The sequence below is a fragment of the Zonotrichia albicollis genome, chromosome 7, assembly GCF_047830755.1.
Source record: "Zonotrichia albicollis isolate bZonAlb1 chromosome 7, bZonAlb1.hap1, whole genome shotgun sequence".
Classification (NCBI taxonomy): Eukaryota; Metazoa; Chordata; class Aves; order Passeriformes; family Passerellidae; genus Zonotrichia; species Zonotrichia albicollis.
In genome coordinates, this window is record NC_133825.1 from 50,503,148 (window position 1) to 50,518,390 (window position 15,243).

At 44.6% G+C, this 15,243-nt stretch overlaps 1 protein-coding gene across 3 annotated transcripts in view; it reads left to right on the plus strand.

The window, feature by feature from the left end:
* The window catches only part of INPP5A (inositol polyphosphate-5-phosphatase A), a 177,561-nt gene that overhangs the window by 121,567 nt on the left and 40,751 nt on the right, over positions 1–15,243 (plus strand). The window lies entirely within an intron of this gene.

Sequence of the window (15,243 nt, forward strand, 5' to 3'; positions counted from 1 at the left end):
ACTTTAAAAGTACAGGCAGTCATCAGTGCAGACCTTTGTGCCTGTGGCATCTTGATGTGGAAGGGTGACTAGGAGATTTGCATAAAGTGAAAATAACTTACTCAACTTTTTTCATTATAAGTTGAGATAACCTTGACCTGAATGCTGAAGCTCCAGGTAAGGTGGTGTAAGAAATAATACCCAGATTGAAATGAGTATTTAATCTTATGGTTTTCACACTTTAATTCTCTGAGGTACTGCAATGTATTTTTGGTGTCCTTGAGGGTGGGCATGCATCTTTTGAGCCAAAAGTTTTAATTTTGTAAATCTAACTGTGGGAAATGTCCTGTGTGCCAAAGGCTGGCATCCCCCCATTCAGGTGCAGTGCTGTTCTCCTTCCTTACATGATCAGTAGTCCGTCCGTTGAAAAACTTGGAGTTTGATGTTACAACATTTCATATGGAACTAACAACAACTTCTTGGAATCCTTTCTGTAGTGCAGTCAGCCAGCCAAGGAGCTTAAAGCATAGTTGAAATGAAAGTCAAGTCACCAGTTCAGAATATGCGGCTTCATACTGCATATGCAAAGGGTGAAAACCAGCTCTGCTGCCCTGTGGCTGCTGTAGCTCTCGTCAGTGTTCAGAGATCACTTGCTGGTGATCACTTCAGAGAGCTGTTGTGTGTTTTCCCTTCACCAGCGGCGTGGTGGTGTTACTGAGGATGCTGCTGTGTGAGAGCCCCTGTCAGTCACACTGCAGCAGTCACCCCCTGCACTCAGTATGATGAGGGTGCTCCAAGCTTTTCCTGACTCACATACTGCCAGCAGGCTGCAGGACTGAAACTGCACAGGCTCTTTGCTTTAGTACCAATAGATTAAGATTTCTATGTTTATATCTGTCAGATTCAAAATCATCCCCGTCAAACAAAATAGTATCACTAGCCCCAAATGATGGAAACCGAGTGAGGTGCAGAGCAAGTAGGGTGAGCCCAGAGGTTTCTGAGCCTGACACAGTACTCTGCATGTTGGGAGTGTTTTACCCCTACTGGTTTACATTGCTGCATGTGAGCACAAAAGGTGTAATTGGAAGATGAATCAAATTCATTTTCACATTCCTCCTACCTAGGATGCAAGCCTGTGTGAGTCTACAAAGCGTTAGAATTATACAGATTTTCTATTGGGGTTTTTATTTTGAGAAGTAGCATACCCCAGTAATCAGAACTTCACCCAGCTACTCTGCAATGTTAATTAAGCATAATTGAAGCTGATTCAGAAACTTCCAGTTTATACATGGACAGCTAAAGTCACAGTAAGTTTGTTTTGTAGTGTTTTGTTCTTGGTGTAGTTTATAAATCTGTATGTCAGCAGATCCCAGAGCTGTCAGAAACAGTTGTCTGATGTGTCTGGGGCTGCCTCTGGACAGTGCTGAGGGAGTTAATAGTCAGAGTATAGCACTGGCAGTAAGGGCTGGCTCCTCGGTGACAGATCCATTCCTAAAGTATCGTTTGGAAGGACAGAGCTGTAGGCCACCTCCAGAGGGAATTGCACTCGGTGGGACTCGGTGTGTGATAGTGTTTAAGATCAGGCCCAAATCACCTCCCGGAGCAGCCTGTGAAGGGTGAGACCCCGACGTGCTGTGAGCACGGCCGTGTGCAGCTGCAGGAGCAGGAGCAGGAGCAGGCAGAGGTGCTTCTGTCCCGGGCACTCCGTGCCAGCCCCAGGGAGAGCCTGTGCTCAGCTGGCACCCCCAGTCCCTGCTGCTGTTACCGTGTGCCCATGCTCATGGATATTCACCACTCCTTGCACTGTTCAGCAGTGCAGTTCATACTGGGAATTGTAAGGGTTAATCCATTGACCTGTCATCTTTGTGTACGTTACTAAATTTATCTCTGCTTTTCTTGCTGACCTTTTGAATTCCCTCTTGAGACCACAGCTGCTGAACGTTTGAACACTGAGATGCTACAAGCAATACTTGTGTAAATGCAGACTGCGCTTACATCAAACATAAAGAATAAAGTGTGTTAGTAAATAACTTCCCACTTAAGCCATTTAAAGGGAGAATCTGAGAGCTGTTCAGAATGTAGAGTCCAGACCCTGATGTGCAGTGTCCTAAATCAGATGCAAAAGATGTTGTGTATATTAATTCATAATTAATAGACTATAAATCATTAATATGTAATTTATTGAACCCTTACGGGAGCCTTAATTTAAAGTCACATTGATTTCCTTGCTAGGAAAATGTGCTTTGCAGTGTTGGAGTCATGAGGGGGAGGCGGTTGCTGGCACGTGGGCAGTGCCAGGCGCTGTTGCTGAGGCGGCCCCAGTGAATTTTGCAGGTGTGTTTGCTGGTCAGTTCCTGGGGCAGGTCCCAGCGCATCCCACCAGGGCTGTGCAGCCCAGCGGGGCCAGGCTCTCGCTCTGAGGAGGGCAAATGCCACTGCTTTATCACTGCAGAGCATCCAGAGGATCTTCCATAAGAGTCCAGCCTTCTGAGGGACACCACCCTGCTCCCGCCAGCAAAAATAACCCGTGTACTTACAGAATGTGTTTAGTAAGGCAGTAACTGCAGAAGAAAGATCTGCATTTCCTTGGGTTTTGGTCACTCTGAGATGTGCTGTAAGACCTGAATCTTCTGTCTGACAGACAGGTAAATTCACTTAATCTTATATTGGCAAAGCTGGCTGAGGATTTGCTGCTGTTTAAACTCAAAGTTTTGCCTACTGACTTCTTTTTTTTTTTAAATGCTAGACTTTTTTGGGTGTTAGAGCATTCTGATTATTTGCCCACTGCTTTCAGATACCTTCCAGCACCTCTATTCCCAGCACATATGGAGGTGTTTGCAACATAATATAAAAAAAAAATTTTAAAAATCTTAACATATTAAAAATTCACAAATTCAAGCATGCCCAGGCGCTGTGCTGGATCTTGGAGCTGCTTCTCTCCTGTACCCTGCCCCAGCCCAGAGCATCTCAGCTCCCAGCTGTGGCTGTGCTTGTCCAGAGGAGTCTTTCTCCTTCTGTCTGGGGGCCAGTTTACCACTCTTGCTCTGTTTTAGTTGCCATTCAAGTGTTTTAGGTGGGTCTAGACCAAGGAAGAGTATTTTTTCAGTCAGCTGGCCATAGTAACAATCTGTATTAATCTCTGAGAATTACTTTACTTTAATATTTAAAGAAATTATTCGTTGAATCTCCATACTAGAAGTCTTCCTCATGCAATATGTCCATTTTAGGAAGGTATAAACAGGCTTAAGAAACTGAGCTTATTTTGACTGTTTTGGGAATAAAACCCTCTTTCTGAGACTGCTGATTCAGGAGTCTCTTAGAAAAGTACCTTGTAGTTCCAAGAAAGAATTTAAAATTGTGTGCTCCTCAGTCCCAAGAATGGCAGCTCAGTAAAGAGTTCAGTTTGTCAGGCTTTAGGAGAAAGTCACATTAACCACAAAATCCATTTGCTCAAGGTAAACCATAGCCTTGCCTTGTATCCAGGAAAAAATGGGAAAAACCCTTTTTTTTTTCATTACTAAAGCCTTGTTAGGGTTGGTGGCAGCTTGGTAAGCTGGAGAGGGATTAAGTGTATCATATATGAAAATTTATAAAGGTAGCAATAGAAGTGGTGTTTCAGGATTCCAGACATTTTGGCCTACAAAAAGCTTTCAAGCTCTGACTGCAGAAAAAAAAGTTATGTCCTCATCTTAGAATTAACCATGTCCACTCACTCTGTGTGCTCTGTGGGTTACAGTCAACCAGAATATTTCCTTTCTAGACTTCTGCCAAGCAGCCCTTTGATAAGCCAGGACTGGAATTGCTGATTAAATGTTTTTTAAAAGCTAATAACTGCTCGTAAGAATTTACATGTCTGACTCCATCATTCACTTGCAGTGTGCCTCTCTGCCACCTCTGTCCCTGTGATTTTATATTATCTGATAAAGCAGGAACGACTTCATTCTGGCATGACTTTTTAGCTGCCACTATATTGCTGATGCTGCAGTGAATCACATAATTTCCATTTGATCACGCTGTCTTGGCACAATGTGGTCTTTAATTCTGAGCAAGCCAGTGGGAGCATGGTGTCCCTTTATGCAGAACTTGGAGGAGCACTGCTGGCACTGCCACCGTGTGTGCCCGCAAAATGGGGACCTCTCCTCTGAGACATCACTCGCTCTCTGTTGAACAAACATCTCTTGTTCAAAATAAAAGCTGATTAACACCTTTTCACCTCTGAATAATTGATTCAGATCTTACTCAAATCTGAAGAAATATTTTAAGTTGAAATTGTTTTATCCCATGCATTGGACACTAACAAGGATCCTTGCAAACTCCAGCCAACAAATGACCCATTAGTAATTGTCATGATAAAGATTAATAGTTAATTAGACAATTATCACTGATTTGAAAAGCTGATTCAAGTGAGATAGGTGATGGATGGATGTGGAGACTGAATTATCTCCTCCTTGGTACAGATGTGCTTCCCTGGACAGAAACAGGTCACCTGTCAGGATGAGGCTCTTGCTCTCCTCGTGCATTCAGGAGACACCACCAACCAACACCTGGCTGTGTGGTCAGGTGCAAATGTTTGTGTGTGTGTGTATATTTTTTAGTCGAAGTAATATCTGCAGAAGATGTTTTGAATGCATCAGGAAAAGGGCATGAAAGAATTGCTCAGTCTTGTTGTTACAAAGACAGCAATATTTTATTTCTTTTAATTCTGACTAATTTTGTTTTGAGAAACCAGTAAAGTTCCTTTGCATTAAAAATACTGCCATGGCATATAAAGCAAGCGTATGTAGTTGTGGGCATAGTCAATCGTGCCTCCCTGTTCCAAACCAGACTGCTGCCCTTCCTGGGCAGGGATAACGTGCAGGTGCCCACGTGTCCATTTGGGATAGCAGGTGCCACCATTGAATTCATGGCCAGGTGCTGAGCTCCAGGACGTCCTGCTCCATTGTGGCTGGTAGTTTAAAACGGAAATAGGGTCCCCTTCCTCCTGCAGTAAAGTGGTACTAAACTGTTCTTGTAAGAGAAAAAACACATTGCTTTATTTCTGAGATAAACCAGCGCATCGCGGAATAAATCAATAGCTTACAATTTTCGCATCATGTTTTCACTCCAGTTAGGAAAGCGTGTTAAGTCCTGGATTGGTTTTATAATCTCAAACAGTTTGCTGTAAATATCTTCCTCTCATAAAGATTTTAACTTTTTTACAAGCTCAAATGTTTCTAGGAAATGCTGGAGACAGCATCCTTTGTAAAAGGAAAGTGTAATAACAATTTGTTAAATTAAAATGCATACAACTTCAGTTCTAATAAGGAGAGCTTTATTAATGTAGGTAAATTGCAGCAACGCATCTGAGGCACCTGCTAAATGTTCATTATAAATTACTCTCATAGACATTGTGATGAGTTTTATATTGTAGCCAGACTTAGAAAGGCATGCAGATTACTTCCCTGAGGGACTGGATATATTTACTTAACAGTGTAGTTAATTGCAATTATTTATTTTCCAGTGATTGCAAATGGCCTCTGCGTTAAAGGTACATGTGGCTACTAGGAATTATTCAATTACCTCTCTTCTTAGTAGTCTAAGGCAAACCCGAGCATGGATTCCCAGAGGCCAGACAGCAGTGTATTAACTCAATCTGCTCCGCAGCTTTCTGCTGGGGCCAAGCTCTATAGCCACGAGTCTTCTCAGCAGAGCAAGCTTGAGAAATGCTCATTACCCTGCAGCTGATTTTTGACATCTTTCATTCCATACTGATGCTGCCACACGTATTGGCAAGATTCATAGGAGGTTAATTAAATCCATCTTCAAAACAACGAGGGGCCAATGAGCCATATCCCCGTTGCAACAGTAAATTAAATGATGCAATTGTTTCTACTTCCATCATAGATAAGGGGAGAGATGAGTGAATGGATTGTTCTCTGGCCGCCTCCTCCAGGGCCCCAGAGGGTCTCGGAGCATGTGGTCATAAACCTGCTTTTAATTTGTGGCTGCAGGAAGGGATGGCCCTGCTATCAGCAGGCAGAGGTCCCGCACGGCGTCATCCTGTGAAGGGTGACACGGTAAAAACGGGGCTCCTCCGGCCTCAATGCAAATTAACGCAAACGCGGTGACAAAGCAGAACGGAGAAGATGATGCGTTCATCAAACTTGGCACTGCGTGCTCCGTAATTAAAACGTACACAAATTAAATACAATTATCTCGTGCTTTGTAGTAGGGCTGGGCGTCATTAAGCTAATGAATCCCGCGGCCTGTGCCGCGGCCCCGCTCGCTGCGGCGGCAGCTGTGCCCTCAGCTGGCAGGGACGGCGGGGACAGCAGCGCCCGCCCCGCACCTGCCATCCGTCACCATCGCCATCACCTGCCGGCAGCGCGGGGCCGCGGGCACGGGCAGCCTCGGCTCGGGCGGGAGGGGACAGGCTGCTGCGGGCCAGCCGCTGGCACCGGGCCTGGGGTGCCCGTGAGCTCGGGCACCGGGATCTGAGGGGCTCCGGGCCTGGGGTGCCCGTGAGCTCCTGCACCGGGATCTGAGGGGCTCCGGGCCTGGGGTGCCCGTGAGCTCGGGCACCGGGATCTGAGGGACACCGGGCCTGGAGTGTTCGTGAGCTCGGGCACCGGGCCTGGGGTGCCCGTGAGCTCGGGCACCGGGATCTGAGGGGCTCTGGGCCTGGGGTGCCCGTGAGCTCGGGCACCGGGATCTGAGGGACACCGGGCCTGGGGTGCCCGTGAGCTCTGGCACTGGGCCGTGCGGGGCTCCGGGCCTGCGGTGCCCGTGAGCTCCGGCACCGGGACCTGAGGGACACGGGGCCTGGGGAGCCCGTGAGCTCCTGCACCGGGATCTGAGGGGCTCCGGGCAGCTTTCTCCGCGCTGGCGGTTCGTGCCCCTGGGCAGACGGGCTCGGCCATGGCTCGCCGGTGCTGCGGTCCCAGTGCCAGGTGCAGGCAGGCACTGCAGCCTGTCCGGGTGTGGCGGTGCCTGTCTGTCTGTCTGTCTGCAGGAGGCGGGCCGGTGTTTGCTGCACACACTCCGAGATGTCTCTGGCACTTTCTGACATGCCCGGGTTTTGCCCCTGGGTTGGAGTCACAATATGGGAAGCAGTTCATCCCGTGCTTACCTTTGAGCACCGGCAGCCAGCCCTTCTCAGGCAGGGCAAGGGGGTGCAGCAGGGACTGGGGCTGGAAAAACACACATATAACCAACCAGAACAATATCTGGACTTTAAAGTTGTAGTCTGAATAATTTAGTGGAGTATTGCAATGCATAATGCAAATCTGTAATAAGTACTTTAATAAAACCACCTGTTAATTTTTTTTGTGTTTATTTCTAGACTAGAAACTTAGCTCAACTGGGGCAGAATATCACCTGGGAAGATGCTATAAAATCCCCCTTTTTAAGAATTATTTCATTTTAGAAGGAATAGATTTACCTACAAAAAGTGCATTCTTTCTACATTTCAGTTTATTCCTGGGTGTTACTGCAATACAAATTTTTCACATCTATGTATGCATCGTGCACTAGTGTTTAGATCACCCAATGATGATCGAAAGCAAAGGGCAGGGGCAAGGAAAGGTTTACACTCTGCATATTTGCAGTGTATTAAAAGCCTGTGAATACCTATTTTCATTGCCATAAATGGAAGCCTAGAGGGAGTTTTTTTCCAAAAAATTACACTGTGTATTAAAGAACAATATTTTGCTTGCTTATCAGAAACAAAACTGGGTAGAAAGAATTCGGTAGCTGTTTGAAAATCAAGGAACAGGATCGTATTTACCTTTATCATCAGCAACTCCTGTTGTGATGGCAAATTTTATTCTTCAGTAGGAGTCAGAAATACAGTGAGAGTTGGTGAACTGAATGCACAAAATCTCTGGATGTGTGTGCAGCTATGTTAAAACATTAAAAAATATTTTACCTGAAAATAGTAAGTCTCAAAAGTTGTAGAAAAGAGCACTAAGAAACCAAGATGGATATTTTGTTTAAAAAAAAACCCTTTATTTTTATTTAGATTTGACCAGTGGTAAATGTGGTCAGCCTCAGGGAGAGTGGACAGAGGTGATGCCTAAAGTATGTAAAGCTCATTTGTGGTAGAATATTGCATGGGCCGGGCAGCAAATGGTGGTGGTGAGAGACACCAGTTGCTGTTGCATTAGATCATTTGGCTTGTAATTGAAATCTTGGTCACACCTGTGTCCATTGCAGCGCAAGCCGCCTTTTCCAGACTGTGATTGTGTGAGCTGCCCTGGCAGGTGGAGCCCCTCAGCTCCCAGCTGGGGGCTGTGCCTGGCACAGTGGCACAGGCCCCTCAGGGACAGCGCCGCTGTCCTGCCCTGGGCACGGGCAGTGGCATCTCTGCCGTGGAGCTGGCAGGACAGAGGTGTTCAGAATATTGTCGGGCTGTACCGTATAATGCAGGCATACACGTACATACATCTCTTCCTCTTTGGCATGCAGATTTTCTGTTTGTTTCTCTTTCTTCCAGCTTCTCCAGCCCTCTCTGCACTAACGCAGACAAATGGACCTGGTCGTCCTTTCACTGTAAATTAGCATAGACATCAGTATGAATTTTAAGAAAGTTCAGGAAACACACCCTGAACTGCTTAGCACCATGGAATAAGCACTTGCAGCCTGTTACTTTTCTCTCTTTCATGGTTGTCTTCTCACAGTTCTGTGGCAGAGAGGTAAAAGAAACAGGACAGCAGCTTCTGTTCCTCAGCCCCTCTGAGGAGAGCTCACGCAGTGGTAATTTTGAAAAAAATTATATTGGATGCTGGTCTCCACTGTATTTTGTCATGTGCGTTATTCAAGGAAGCTTTGACTTTCTGATCTACATGATGTGTCCACAAATCTGACTTTATTAGTATTGATAACTCAGTCAGATAATTCAGATAATTCTTTGTCAGAATAGGATTTCCAATAATGTATCATTTTTTCCCGGTCCCAATTTGAGATGAGAATTTGACATTTCAAAGCAAAATATGCAAAGTGGCAATCTAGGAATCTCAAATCAGCTGTAATAATTGCTGTAACATTTAGGTTGCTCCTCCTCCAAGGAAAGAAAGATAAAGCTTCCTGGCCCTTTATGTAGCCATGCAGAAATGGGTCACCTTTGCCTGGTACCACATGGCAAGAGAGGTTCTCTGTGTCCTGCACTGCATGAATTACGTCTTCCATCTGCACCCTTACCGGGGAGATCAAACTCCTTTCTTCTCACACAGAGGTCAGAAGAGTGGGAGGGAGCAGGATGCAAGTTCTAGCAGTGACTGGGACATAACCTCCTGTGAAAATTTTATCTCCTATCTCCACCTTATTAAAATCTAATCCTGAATTCTCTCATTACTGCTTACACAAGAAGTATGTTAGGATGTAATTTACAGCTCTTTCAAGCTTTCACAAGGTTCATCAATGTGTAATATTTTAATATGTAAAGCTTCTAAGGGGTTAAAACCAATTGTATGAAAAGAGATTATAGGATCTTTATCACATGTTGTTTATCTGATCAACAGTTAACAATTTAAGACAGTATTATCCTAGTAAAAAGAAGATTTGTTTCAGATACTGACATAAACATCCCCTCATAATAGTGGCTTTTCATTTACTGCGTTGCAATGTACCATAAGCTTAAAGGCACAACAGCTTCTTTGTGTGTCTCAATAATGCTTGTCCAGAGTGATGTCAGTCAATTTTTGACCTATACAGTCTGATGTTATTCTCAACGATCACAGAATAGATTTTTTTTTTTTTAATGAGTGAAGAGTATGCCAATAAAATCCTTGAAAATTATCATATTTCTTCATGGCATCTTCCTCTGGAAGAACAAGGTATATTATGACATAGGCCTTTCTGTGAAGTCATGTTTCCTCTGGCTTCTGCTGGTTTTTGTTATTTTCTTTGCAGCTGACTTTCCACACTTTCATGCAAATAAACGCTAACAATTAATAGCGCTCTCTGGTAGAGGTATGAAAAGAAACAGTCTAAGTGAAGCAGCCCCCTGGTAGGAGCAGATTCTGAGTTCAGCCTGTGTGGTGGCACTCCTGGGGTCCCATATAAAAAGTGTTTGGCAAGTCAGTTCCCTGTGCTCCTTGGCAAGTGCTCCTGCTCGGTGGGGGAAAGGCTGTGGAGCGGGGCAGGGTTCGTTTGGGGCGCACAGAAAGCCTCGGGGTGATTCCCCCATGGCCCGCCCAGGCAGCGGGTGTACAGAGATGTGCTCATCCTCTGCTGCTTTCCTGTCGCAAAAGGGAGCGAATCAGCTCCCTGGGGGAAACATCTTCCCGAGCTCTTAGTGCAGCGCATCTGCCCAGCCCTTGCCGGGCAGCAGCACACGCTGGGGCCCACGCTCCGTTGTGCCTCGTGGCTCAGAGCAGGGGGCTGTTGGGCAGCTGTGGATGATTCCCATCATCTCCCGTCCGGCTCTGAGCGCGCAGGCAGCGCTCTGGCAGGCAAGGGCTGCTCGGTGGCTCTCCAGCCTCGAGCAGTCTGGGCTGGATCAGGATGCACTGCTGCTTGTTGCCCCCAGCTCTGGTCCTCACGGTGTTCTGGCCAGCCTGCTGCGTGGCACTCGGATCCCCTTGCTCCCTCAGAGACAGCAAAGAAATGCATATACTGGCGGAACTCCTTATGGAGATCATGCTGTGCTTCTGAAATGCTGCTTCTAGATTATTTTTAGTCCTATAACTCTAATGGTTCCCTGAAGATTAAACCAGATATAATTTTTTGTTTCTTTTCAGCTGAATGCAGTGTAACTATAATACTGCTATTAAGCTTGCAGAACACCAACATGAGCTGAATTGAGTTGGATTTTAGTGTGGGTCCTGAGTTTCCCCGTCAGTGTCATCTGGGGTTTTGTAGTCATGGAGGCTGCAGTGCAGCCCCTGAGCTGCTCTTGGAGAAGCATCTCCAGACTCCATCTGTGCTGCTGTCTGACTCTTCCCTGCGGTGGGAGCCAAGGGAGGGCCACGGGAGGTGGCACCGTGCCACCCCCTCAGCACCTGCTTCTGACTAGAGTGTGCTAAATGCTTGAATGACAACAGCTGAACTTGAGCAAGCCCAAAGTCCAGAATACAAGAGATTTAAATTAAGATTGCCAAAGTGGGTTGGAAATTTGTTTTTCTTCTGTCTACTGGGTATTTTACATTATGTAAAATGAATACTGGATGATAATTGCCAGTGCAGTATCTTGTATTGATTTAATTCAATAAGCAACTTCACCTCCACCTTTTGCATGCACTTGCCTTAAAATATATGCATTATGAAGGCAGTGATTCAAAGTCTTTAGGAAATCAATACCCAGACAGGATTCTGTTCTTCAAATATTGACAGCAGAATAACTCTAAGAAACAATGACAAACAATAAAAGCAGGGTTAGACAAAATGAAGGCTGCAATTTTTCTGTTGTTAGGCTGTGCAGAGGGCTCAAACTGCTGCCTGATGCTGCATGTTATACATGCTTCAGCAAACAGCTGACACTGGCCCTTTGCTGTCAGAATTTCTGGTGCAACCTGTGGCCACTGAAATAGAAACCAGTTTCTGCCTATGATTCCTATACAGATGGCTGTTTCACCTGATGTTTTTCCAATAACTCACACAGATTTCTTTCAGCCATGTGTGTGCACTGGGGAGATACAGAAGGGTATATATAGACTGTTAGCATTAACGTTGTTCCTGCCTTTGGTAATTTCTCTAGAACTGAATGGAATTTGCACTGAAGCTGGTGAATTACAGATTTTTAACTGATCATATCTGTGTACTAGTTCACAGTGGGTTTTTGTAATGGTAATTTTAAAATCCTATAAATGGGCAGCTCAATTTCCTGCACACTGAGTATAGCTCTCAGAAGTTAAAGTCCTTGATGGAGTAACACGTGCCAACTTAGTGCAAACTGCACTGGTTACTCAGTTGATAGCAGTTCTGAAATCACATTGCTGTAGATCTTTCAGCACTGCAGCTGTAAATAATACTACATTATTAGCACTCATGCAGAAATCTCTGACAACAGTCCAAAAATTCAGATGAATATAAATTCTCTCTCCCTTAGAGGTGGAAGGCTTATGAAGGGTAGCTCTTTACAGTATTACCCGACTTGTAGATATCATAGAAAGAGTTAGCAAGACTTATTTTCATTTCTGTCCTTTATTTTTGCAGTTTTAACGAGTGCTGAATTTCACAAGAATGTCAGTATTGTAGCCATAAAAGGTTCAAGAGCTCTGTTCACATCTGGAAGTAAAAAAATCATTAGGCTTTTCCCTGAATGTACTGGAAATTTCCTAAACTTGACATATTTATGTATAATTTAAAAATGAAGGAAAGCTTTGGGCCACCAGTGCCTGAGTGATGTTTCCTGACAAATCAGTCAGGAGGAACTGGAATTCCTGGGAGTCAGGAATTTAAAGAGTAGGAATCGCCATTTGTAATTGCCCATCTGTAACCAACATGTTTGAAAGTTGGTTTGGGACAAGTTGGTGTACCTGGGACATTACAGAATTTTAGAAGAAGAATAAATTTGTTCCTGTATTTAAGGGGAAGAAAGGAGAGAGACACCAGGCAAGGTTCTCAATAGCTGAAGGCTCATTAGCTTGACATTCATTTCAGGCAACCTAATTCAAGAGTTAGTAATGAAAAGAAAATTGAGAGAGAAAATGCAATCACAAAACATGCTTGAACAAGGCAGTTTATCCTGAGATTAACAATTTGGATGAAAGTGGCGGAGTGAAATCAAGTGATCCTATGGCAAGAAGAGTTTGTTGGAAACATCAGTGTTTAACTTTGCGTTTGTCTGTGTTGCACATGCAGGAGCACCAAGGGGTCAGTGGCAGAGCGATGGGAGACACCAAAGGCAAGCACCTGCCAACAGCTGAACCCCTGCTCCCACAGCAATACCATGGCATAATCATTCAGGCATCTTTAGATAGATTTATTGTAATTGCATGTTTGATTTTACATGTGGCTGCTGAGCCTGTGTGTTGAAATCCGTCGCACACCTCCGCTCCAGGTATTGCAAAGTCACAGTGTGGTGTGAGAGGAGAGCAGGCCCTCCATGCTCTTACCCAGACACTGGGCCAGACCCGAGTGCCAAGGAGGAGTTGTTTCCAGAGCTTGTAGGGCCAGCGTGGCTGAGCCGAGCTCCCTTAGAGCTCCACTGCAGTTCACTCGGACACCCCTTGCCTGCAGGTCAGAGGGTTCCCCAGGAGTTAGCAGACTTTGCTGTGTTCACAGCACTGTCCCCTTCCTTTTGGTTCTAAGTGATGTTTAGAAGCTGCTAACAGACAATTTAAAGTGAAAAATCATATGTGGGAAATCAGCCATAAGAGTGATCAATAAGTAGTTCTGTTCCCGGAGTGGCTGCCAGAGGAATTAGTGAGTGTCCTGTGTGTTATCAAGAGGTCATGCCTTTCTGAAGGTTTGTTATAGTCAGAGGTGCCATTTGCTTCAGTTGAGATTAAATCAGTGCCACGTAGGATCCGGTATGCATGGTTAGAGTAGACAAGTGCACAGTCACTTCTGGATGGAGTTTCAAGCTGTAATTTCTTAAGCTTCCTAAGCAGGCTTAGATACCTTCAGTCTCAGCTTTGTTTGTCATGAAAATAATTCCTACTGATTGTGATGCTGGTGGCAAAAGATTCCACTTGTTTATTTCTTTACTGTGTGAGTCTCATTGATGCTAATAACTATCACATTAAATCTGCACCTGACCACAAGCAGCTGATGGAACATTCCTTTTAGCCATCCGCTGTATCCCTGATAGAGACAATCAATAGGTAAAATCTATGCAAATGAGCGGAGTTCAAGTGAGGGCTACCCTACACAGGACTTAAGCTATGCACCCGCCTTTGTGCCAAATTTTTCAGGGTTTTTTCTCCTGTAATGAATACATGTATTTTGTGCATTGGAGCATGGCACAGGGCCTTTTGGATGGCAGGCTCTTCAAGAGAGAGGAAGAGAGTTTTAATCACAAAAGCAGAAACTTCAGTCAGAGGAATGATTCCACACTTTGTTTCATTTGTAAATGCTGCGTTTTGGCTTTTGTGAAACACAGCCCAAGTCCAATTCAGGACAGCGCTTCAAGGATTCTTTCCATGGGGCTTTTTGAGTCTGAAATAGTGCACATGAAAAGAACAGGAGATTGAACATAATTTGTTCCAACAGCTAGTCTAAGATTTTTTCCAATCAAGATTCTTTCAGCATATTCCTCTTTGTTGAGCTGTAAGCAGCTTTTAAAATAATGGCATTAGCCTATATTTCAGGGCTTCGCTGGGTGTTTCCAGCTCTGGTGATTAGTTACAAGAAATAGAAATGCCTGTATTGTAACCTTTTAATGGCTGTGGGAGACTTGTAAACTAAGTTGAGATTTAAGCAATTTGTAGATTTCAAAATGAGCTGTAGAGTTCATTGAGAAAGAAAAATGCATCATTGAAATTCATGGTGCCACTTTGGTTTTCTTAGCTGAGATTTATCAGTGAAAGCCATATTGCTTTCCCTTTGCCTTTATTTTAAAGCTCTTCAATACATTGTTTTTAAGGTCCATTTCTTTTACAAGCTTTTCCTTTCAGCTTGCTCAGGGTATTGGGCCCTATGAACATCTGTTTGTGCCTAAAATCAGCCAGGACCTGAACTGTACCCTGCCTCCCTCCTCCCCTTTGTTTCCAGAGGCTATTGTTTCCGATTTCATGCTATCAGAGGGGCTGCATGTTTTCCTGTGTGAAGTTGTCAGAGAGATAAAAGCACAGGAGCAGGGTCACATTTCGAGGGATGGGCATGAAAAATTGGTAAAATGTATCTTGAGGGCCACCCACAAGATTGCCTGAAGAAATTCAGAAGTGGAGAGTAGAATTGTAATTTTGTGCAAATTCCAGGGTGGAATAAGCAGTGATGAAGTAAGTGTTTAACTGGCAGAGATCTCTTAGTCAGATTTACACTTGGTTGACTTATTCCCGTTAGGTAGCTTGAGAGCCTCTAGTTGGACTTAGTTACAAAGAAAATACCATCATCTTCACTGCAGTGCCTGCCCACATCCCCTCAGTATGACAGGCAGAGGCCAGAGGATTTAAAGCCACTGTGTTGCACCTTTCAGCCATCAGAGTGCACTGGACTGGAGGTTCTACCTGTCCAAAATGTTCAGTACAGAATCATTAGCTTGTATGATATGAGACCTGCAAGAGGTACAGTAAGGATGATGATGATGATGATGAAAGAAAGCAAAATTGTGCATCTTAATTAACGTAATGAAACACATCTTCCAGTAAGGAAGCTGGCTACTATCCTTGTACCTGTGGCCAT